The sequence below is a fragment of the Halyomorpha halys genome, unplaced genomic scaffold (assembly GCF_000696795.3).
Source record: "Halyomorpha halys isolate HHAL.00 unplaced genomic scaffold, Hhal_1.1 Scaffold168.1, whole genome shotgun sequence".
In the NCBI taxonomy this organism is placed as follows: domain Eukaryota; kingdom Metazoa; phylum Arthropoda; class Insecta; order Hemiptera; family Pentatomidae; genus Halyomorpha; species Halyomorpha halys.
Genome location: NW_027111025.1, coordinates 535,882 through 544,534, shown reverse-complemented (window position 1 = coordinate 544,534; position 8,653 = coordinate 535,882). Strand labels below are relative to the sequence as shown.

Sequence of the window (8,653 nt, the reverse complement as noted above, 5' to 3'; positions counted from 1 at the left end):
TATATATATATATTTATCTATCTAATCCAGATACTACGAAAAGTAACAAGATATTTAAAGAGAAATCAAAAATACGTTCCCCATATAAATATAAGAGATCAAACTCGCATTGCAAATTAACTTCCTATTTTAATAGTAATAGAATAATTAACTTGTCATAGTAGTTAATTAATTACTCAATTACGTTAAACGGATAACGGATAAAAATGAAATTACTTGCTTTGTTAAACGTGAGAAACGTTTCATAGATAGTTTCAACCTTTAAATAAAAATTACTTGATATAAGTGAGGATATAAAAGAGGTAGTTTGAGCAGAGTGCTTGTACACACTCTCACCCCGAAATACCGTAAGGCCACATCTACAACCACCTTCCTGCTAGACCTTTCACTGGATAATTTACAAGTTATTTATTACACATTCAATATTGAGTCTCTTGAGTTAGAGGTATAACGCATGGAGTTTCCTTACAATGTTTCTTAGAATTTAGTTTTTAGTACATAGATTTTGCGAGGGTGCTTCGCTAAACCATTACCTTCTGTCACGTAAATTCAGAAAGGTTTAAGTATCAGGACGTAAATCACAGAACCTATTTCGAAAGTTATGTGCATAGCTGCTGTGCCAAGTGATCGCCTTTATAGTTCAATGTTCAGAGTCTGTCAATATACATTGCCGGAGACCGGATTTCATTATATTACCAATATATTTAGAAAATATAATGTTATCTCAACTATATTATTATTCAGCACTATAACAATAACACTAAATACTTAAAAAATAGTACTTTAGATAAGCCAGGAGAAATAAGACAGTTTCACAACACTGCTTTATATTTAAAAAAGACCTCTATAGGATTCGGTATCTAATAAATAGATTGCTGCACCACAGTATCCTTCAGAAATAATCCACTTCTTCCTGCCTAACAGATTCGTTACCTAGGATTACATCTGGACAAGACCCATTCATATGACTATAATAAGGCCTATTTGGTCTTAAGGAGTTGAGCTTTGAGGCTCCACTAAACCATCGAATTCCTTTCATATCTAATCCTTACAGCCCAAAATCCTTAATGCTCCTTACTTTGTAACAAATCAAGTTATCAATCAGGACCTCAATGTTCCATGTGTTGCCGAATTGGCCAGAACCAGATACAATCCTTGCATCAAAAACTTCCTACCCTCCCAAACCCACTCGTTTCTAACCTGGCTTCTCTTTCATTACCTGATACCCTTCTAGGCGTGTTAAAGGAAGATGCTCTTGAGTTTGTCTCCTCTAGAAATATTATTGGAGTTCTACCAATGGGAAGATTCTCTATATGTCTATACCATGTCATTTTATAGCTAGCACCAAATTTACTGGTAATATATATGTGTATATAGTTGACCGTAAAAATTGATATATAAGAGCATGGTCAGGGTTGCGGTCAAAAGTGAAACAAAAATAGTTTACAACTATTTATTTTCCGACGTTTCGCCCCACTTTGCAGGGCTTCATCAGGGCTGCTCAAATGAATCGGTTGAACAGCCATAGTAGTTGAATGCCATAGTGGTTGAACAGCCATAGTAATTGAATGCCATAGTGGTTGAATGCCATAGTGGTTGAATGCCATAGTAGTTGAATGCCATAGTGATTGAATAGCCATAATAGATGTTCAACCGATTCATTTGAGCAGCCCTGAAAAGTGGGGTGAAACGTCGGAAAATAAATAGTTGTAAACTATTTTTGTTTCACTTTTGACCGCAACCCTGACCATCCTCTTACATATATACTGGTAATATATATTTTTATTCACTTGTAAATATCAATAAATTAGTTATACAAAAAAAATGAGACACTACACTAAAAAGTCTGTATTACAGTACATGTTAAACAGATTAATTTGGATTACTCTTTAAATCAATTAGGAGGAGCTGTCGAAGACCTCAAAGCTTTAAAAGCAGAGGAACGAAAAAGGCACTACTCAAACACCAATTCAATTTACCTAAAAATCATCAGGCCTTTGACTTAATTTAGAAGTTTGTAAAGGTGCACAAACTCCTAAAAATCTTAAACTCGGCGAAAAACATTTGGCCGGGACGAGAATTTTACTTAATTTCACCATAACTTCATGTATGTATGTTCTTCCTTGAATGTAATGATATATAAATATTCTAGCTCTTCTCATCCAAAAAAGATAGATATAGTCACCACAATGTAACAGATTTACAAATACATCAAATCCCTGAATTCCACAAAACAGTATTTTAAGAGCTATGAAATAAATATATCCTTAATACAATACTTGTGAAAATTATCTTCCTTCTTATTTAATTCCACTATGTTTTAGTCTTTTTTTCTCGATGTATCAAGGACCTTTCCCCTTCTTAAGGATCTTTAGGATTACTTGCTTAGATGTTTACTTTGTAGTAAAGTTAGTAATAAATTATAAATATGTAAAACGAAGAACATATCATAAAGTTGAGAAGAGGATTAACAAACAATCTAATTGAATTACTCAATGTAAATAACATAAACGAAGAGGAAAAAATAAAGACAATAAAAAGAAGATCAATTTCACCAATACTAATGTACTAAATAAATAATATTTCATAAAAGAATAAAATATATATCCTTATTTGAAGAGAATAAAAAATGTACCTTCTAGAACCTTCAGTAAAAAACATACGACAAACCACTGTGTGAGTTGATGAACCGTTTAATAGAACCAACGAATTAAGTAAAAGGTTTTATTTGCATATATATAAAGATATCTACTTCAAATACTCCATCACTTCAAAATTCTTTCCGTTATTTATATTACTATTATTATTTTATTTTTTACTTTATTTTCATTTTAGTAATTTTTAATTAAATTATTAATTGTATCACTAGAGATCAATTCATATTGTATTTATCTAGCTTAAAAAAGGTATAGCCTCCACAACACCATGATAGTCAAAATTGTAATAATACATGTCAGTTATGTCGATCATTTTTATGTGTTATTTTGGCACCGAACGATAGATGTTGTCATCAGGGCCCTGTTTCATAATGAAAGCTACTAATAGTATTAGTTCATAGTACAAGTATAGAAACAATGTGGTAATTGCACTAATACTTATTTTTTTCATAATAGGGAGGACCATTAGTAATATTACAGGAGTTAAAAAGTACTAAAGTACAAGTTACTATTGTACAAGTCAGTGTAATTGTATTAAGTTAAATCTACAAGACTAATAGTATTAGTTTGTACTTTATTATGAAACAGGACCCTGGTCGGACCATATTGGATATAATTTTTTAAATGAATAAAATAAAAAACATAACACTATAGGTTCGTTTCTTGGTTTGTCCATTTTTGGGTAAAGTATATACAGTACATATAGAAAATGACAGGTCGCTAACTGACTACTTCCAGGCCGCTACTATGACATTTATTGATGGGACGGTTAATACAACGGCATGATTGCCTACTTCTCAAAGCTCAACATAATCCAAGTCCTGAAAGCGATGAGACAAAGAACATAAAGCTGACTTATGTCCCCTTTATCATAGGCTTAAGTGATGGCAAACCAATCTTTCACCTCGAGTTAGAAGATACCGCAGGTGCAGTAATGGTCACCGAATGACGCGGTACGACGATGAAGAGAAACGACGGTACAGAATAGCGATTAGCGCCTTATCTGTGTCACTGTGCCGCTGCTTCATAACCCTCCCTGATGATGGGCGCCATATGGCGACGCGGAAGGGGCTCCTTGAGACTGTTTAAATATATCCATAAAGGACTCCCTAATGAGAGATGGTTCCACCAGATGGCGGAACCCTCTGGCAGTATCAACGGCTTTCACCACGGTCAAAAGAAATAGTCGGCAATTTAGAGAAAAAAAAATTGTTCCCCCGGTTCGGGAGGTAATTTGTCCCTTTGACGGTCCGATATGGAAGCGAAATATTTTCTCCAGTGGAAACCGGCGAATCGAATAAAAACACTCGTGAATCGTCAACCTAAAGCAGCTCTTCGATGCGATGCAGTAGAAGAATGGTGGATAACTGGAACCAAGAGCCATTAATGATTGTTCTCCGTCAAACATAGATCAAAATGTTGATTCGACCAGCGCTAGCTGAGGATTACCTCAAGGATCAATACTCATACCATTGCTACATACTATAAACAAATTGGGAGAGAGTCTGTCCCAACACTACACTAACATTTGCAGATAAACTTATTTTGTAAAACAAGGTTTAACTATGATAATTTAAACCTTGGTAATGTATAACTGTCTGTTGCACAGACAAAAAATATTAACATTGTTACAAACGTTTAAAAGGAAAATGATTTAGAGCCCATACATTAAGATAAACGAGAAATTATCCACATAACAATCAAACTAAAAATTAAGACAGAAACCAGTATGATAAAAATGCTTTGCAAATTTTTACGACAGTAAAAATAGACAATTAAAAAACCTTTGCTGGAGTCCATAGAAAATATACTGACTTATTTCTTTAAAATGCTAAGCAATTATTTATCAACCTTATTTATTAAGCCACAGCCTACCTCCTTCAAACTCGACGAGGTTGACCAGCGGATCTCCTCCTCCATCCTCTACCTGGGCGTCACACTGGATAGGCACCTTACCTTCTCCAGCCACGGTAGAGACTCGAGCAGGCTCGCCTGAAGAGGGTACAGCACCTACTTGAGTCCCCGTAACTCTCTCTTAGGCTGATGTTGCAAATATATAAGGCCATTGTCAGACCTAAAATGCTTTGCTACAATGGTGCACCCCTGCTGCGACATCCCTACAAAACCATACTCCAAACCGCAACAGAGCTACCAGAACTGTCCGAGGAACTTCATTGCAGAGGGCCAAAAACAGCATCATCCGCCAAGAACCCCAGCTTCCCTCTGTGCCGGAGTATATAGGCCGGAGGCACATAAAATTATTCGATGGGGTGAAATCCTGTGTCAACCCGCTATTCAGGAAAATCGCCCTTCCAACAAGACCAAGAAGAAGGGAGGTGACAAAGCACGGTCCCCTTGGTTGACGTCCTCGCCGAGGGAAGGACTTCAGGAGTCTGAATCGGAATGGTCCCTTCCCATTCTCTGTAAGTTCCCTTGCTTGCTACGAATGTAAACCCGCCTTCAAGGGCCCCTGTAAACCTTTCTTAAAATGTTGTGCAGCAAAACAAGAGTAAATTTGATATATGTATTGTATTTGTTTATAAATTCAGATATTGAGGAGGTTAGAAAAAAATATTAACCTTAAAGTAATTATTCATATTAATATATTTACCAATATTGAGATTTAAATAAAACAATGAGTCCACTGGTCCTTTCTCTAAGATAGTTTGTTATACTATTTTTTAGAATTACAACTATAGGAATCAAAAATATACTTCAATGATGCTGAGGCAAATATAGATTCGTATTTAGTATAAGCAATATATAAGTATTGCTGGTTAAGTAGTAATTCTGAAAAAAAAATTAAATAAACTTAATGGGACATCTAGAAGGAATTTTTGAAACCATAAAACATTATATAGGTATCGTACTAAATGATGATAGTGACGAGATATCTCTAGAATAATGTTTACTTTTTTTAATTATTTATAAAGTATTAATATCAAATTGTTGATTTTTTCGTACTTGAGAGATAACAAAGCTAATGTACATGGTTTAGGAACAGAACTTTTTATATTATTTAAAAATTGTATTAAGGCGCCAAAAAATACCTCATTTCTTCTTGGTATAGTTGATTTCTGACGTTTAATTACTAATAAACTAAACTTATTGATCATTTATGCTGCCTAATCCATTTTATTTTTTATTTTCTTCACAATAATAGATAGAGCATACAGTAATGAATCATAGCCATTCATGCAAATTTCCAGAACAGTGTTGGCCGGGTCTGGGATTCCCTCAAGAACAGCGAATGGGAGGAGTCTAGTAACTCCCACCACTACCACTAAACCACGCCCAGAAAATTGTCTTTAATATTCTTTTATTTATAAACAAGTTTTGTAATCCTATTATCAAATCAAATAGAACTTGGTATATTACGTATTTTTTCATAAACATGGCTTACGACTCCAAAAAAAAAATCTTATAATTAAATCAATTAAATACATAAATAAATATTTACATGAATATTCTACCCCTTGAAGGTTCAATTTATATAATATTAATATTTAGTTTGTTTTTTTTAAATTATTTCCAAATATTCATTTTTTTAATTATTAACACTATACTGACGTTTGGAAGTCACCTTCCGTCTTCAGAGTTCTACAAATTTGAAAAACATTGCAACAATAATATAATAATAAAAATCTTTTTAAAAATTATTATTTAAATATTAGTTTAAAAATTTATATTATTTACCCTATTATAACAATTTACTTCATCTTTTTTTTTTTTTTAAATTCATAGTTTTAAAAAAAAATGTTGAAGTAAAATTTACGGATTTTAGACATAGGGAGCCAGAAAAAGACAGGATATTATTGTTATAACAGGGTAATTAATATAAATTTTTAAATTGATATTTAAATAATAATTAGTGAAGATAGCCGTGGGGTGCGGTCAGCATATAAAAAAAAAAATACTTATTCGTGCCGATGTTGCGACCTGAATTTCAGTTCTTCTTCATCAATTTTGTTGTTTTTTTTTTAATTTTTTATGTTTCTCTGGATGATGGTTGTTATCTGTTTTTGTTTTTTAGCCTTGATGAAGACCTGAAATTCAGGTCGAAACGTCGGTACGAATAAATCTTTTTTTTATTTGCTGACCGCACCCTCCGATCATCTTCTCCACATATTAATCTATGGTCAACCATTAACACCTCATTTTAAATAATAATTTTAAAAAAGGTTTTTATAATTATAATATTATTGCATTGTATTTTCAAATTTATAACATTACAATATATAAATAAATAATAATACATGAAATAAATATTTGATAAAATCGATTTAATTAAAATTATAGAAACACTATGCGTCTAGTAATTTCTCTAAATAAGAATAAATAACCAAATGATATTCAATATATAAAATTTCGGTAACATTTTTTTCCATGGAATTCCGCCAAATCGACCGAATTCATGGACCAAATTAAAAATTTTAGACCATCGAGTCACTACGCTTTTAAAATTTTAAATAACAGATAACAGGATAATATAATGGAACATATTATGATGCTAATGAAAAAATTAATTATCAAAGAAAAACATTTTTTTTTTAAAGGATTTTCGATATTATGAAATATTACAATTTAAGTGGTTTAGATGATATAATTCACAGAAAGATAAATTTTATTTATTAATTCATATCCAAATATGAAAGATAAAGAAATAAAATCAAGATAAAATGTTATGTTGCGAAACTTACATTACACATATTGTACAGCATTTATTGCACAAATTGTGTATGAGGATGAATCATTTCCTTTAATATAAAGGACATATACATGCATTCTATACAGTGCGTATATAATTAATAAAAGTAATATAATCACACTAACGGTAGAAAAAAAGTGTCAGTTAAGTACTTCGTATGCAGGTACATGGAAATAGCGAGTACATCGAAAAAATGAAATTACTACTATTATTTAAAAAATCTGGGGGTGCATTATTGTTCATTTCAAGGAGAATAATTTTAATTACGAGTTCAGGTTTAACAAAGAATATAAAATGGTGTTACCAAAAAAAGAAAAGAAAATTATTTATAAAAATTTGTATATTATTGTCTCGAAAAATATTTTTATTAAGTATTACTATATTTTGCCTCAATTTATAAGGAAGAGGTTCGTTGATGTCATATAATTTTAGAATTGAATCCAAAAGGGTTATTATATATGGTGATAAATCAAGAAGAACAAGAGACAATTTTTAGATTTGGAAAATTTTTATTTTCTACCTGTGCCAGGACTACCACCAAATTTACGCCTGAGTTTTGACAAAATGGTAACATATCAATACATAACTAATAAATATTTCACAATTTTATGAATACCAAAGCGTAAATTTGGTTTAGGCATTGGTAGTAGTAAAGAAATCTTTTTAAATTTGGTACAAGTACTACTAGACAGTAACAAACCTTCTCATCCATTCATATATTTCCTCAAATAAAAAAATAAAAATAAATGATTTGTTTCTAAATAATACTTATAGTTAGTTAGATAGTAGTTAACCCCATTTTTAACGTTCATATTTAATTTTAGCTTCTCACTGAAAATTATATATATTTTTTAAACAACTACAGTTAATCCCTGAAAGTCTTGGGTTTATTATATCTTGGATCAAAGAGAGTAATGATTAAAAAAGAAAACAAAAATAGATAATATGAAATTTGTTCAAAGCACAAGATACTTTAGCAAAAATTAAATATTTTTAGTGCAAAGATGAATACAAATCATTACACCAAGCAATACCTCGCCCTTGCTCTATCTCTTTTTCTTTCAGAATTTTTTTTTCAATTTAAAGGAGAACAATTTTGTTATATATATTTTATTATTGCAATTGTGAGGTCAATTACAATAGTAAATAATAATGTGTTTGAATACAAAATACAATTTAAAAATATATCTTGTTGCAACAGTACTATTTTATTTTAATAATAAAATCAGTTCGATTTATAATTATTTATTATGTTTTGATATTTTTGGTGTTTTTAAAAATTAATTAA

The 8,653-nt window shown here is 31.2% G+C and overlaps 1 protein-coding gene across 9 annotated transcripts in view; it reads right to left on the bottom strand.

Annotated features, from left to right (window-relative positions):
* The window catches only part of cnc (cap-n-collar), a 470,532-nt gene that overhangs the window by 64,254 nt on the left and 397,625 nt on the right, over nt 1–8,653 (bottom strand). The gene's annotated exons all lie outside the window — the stretch shown is intronic.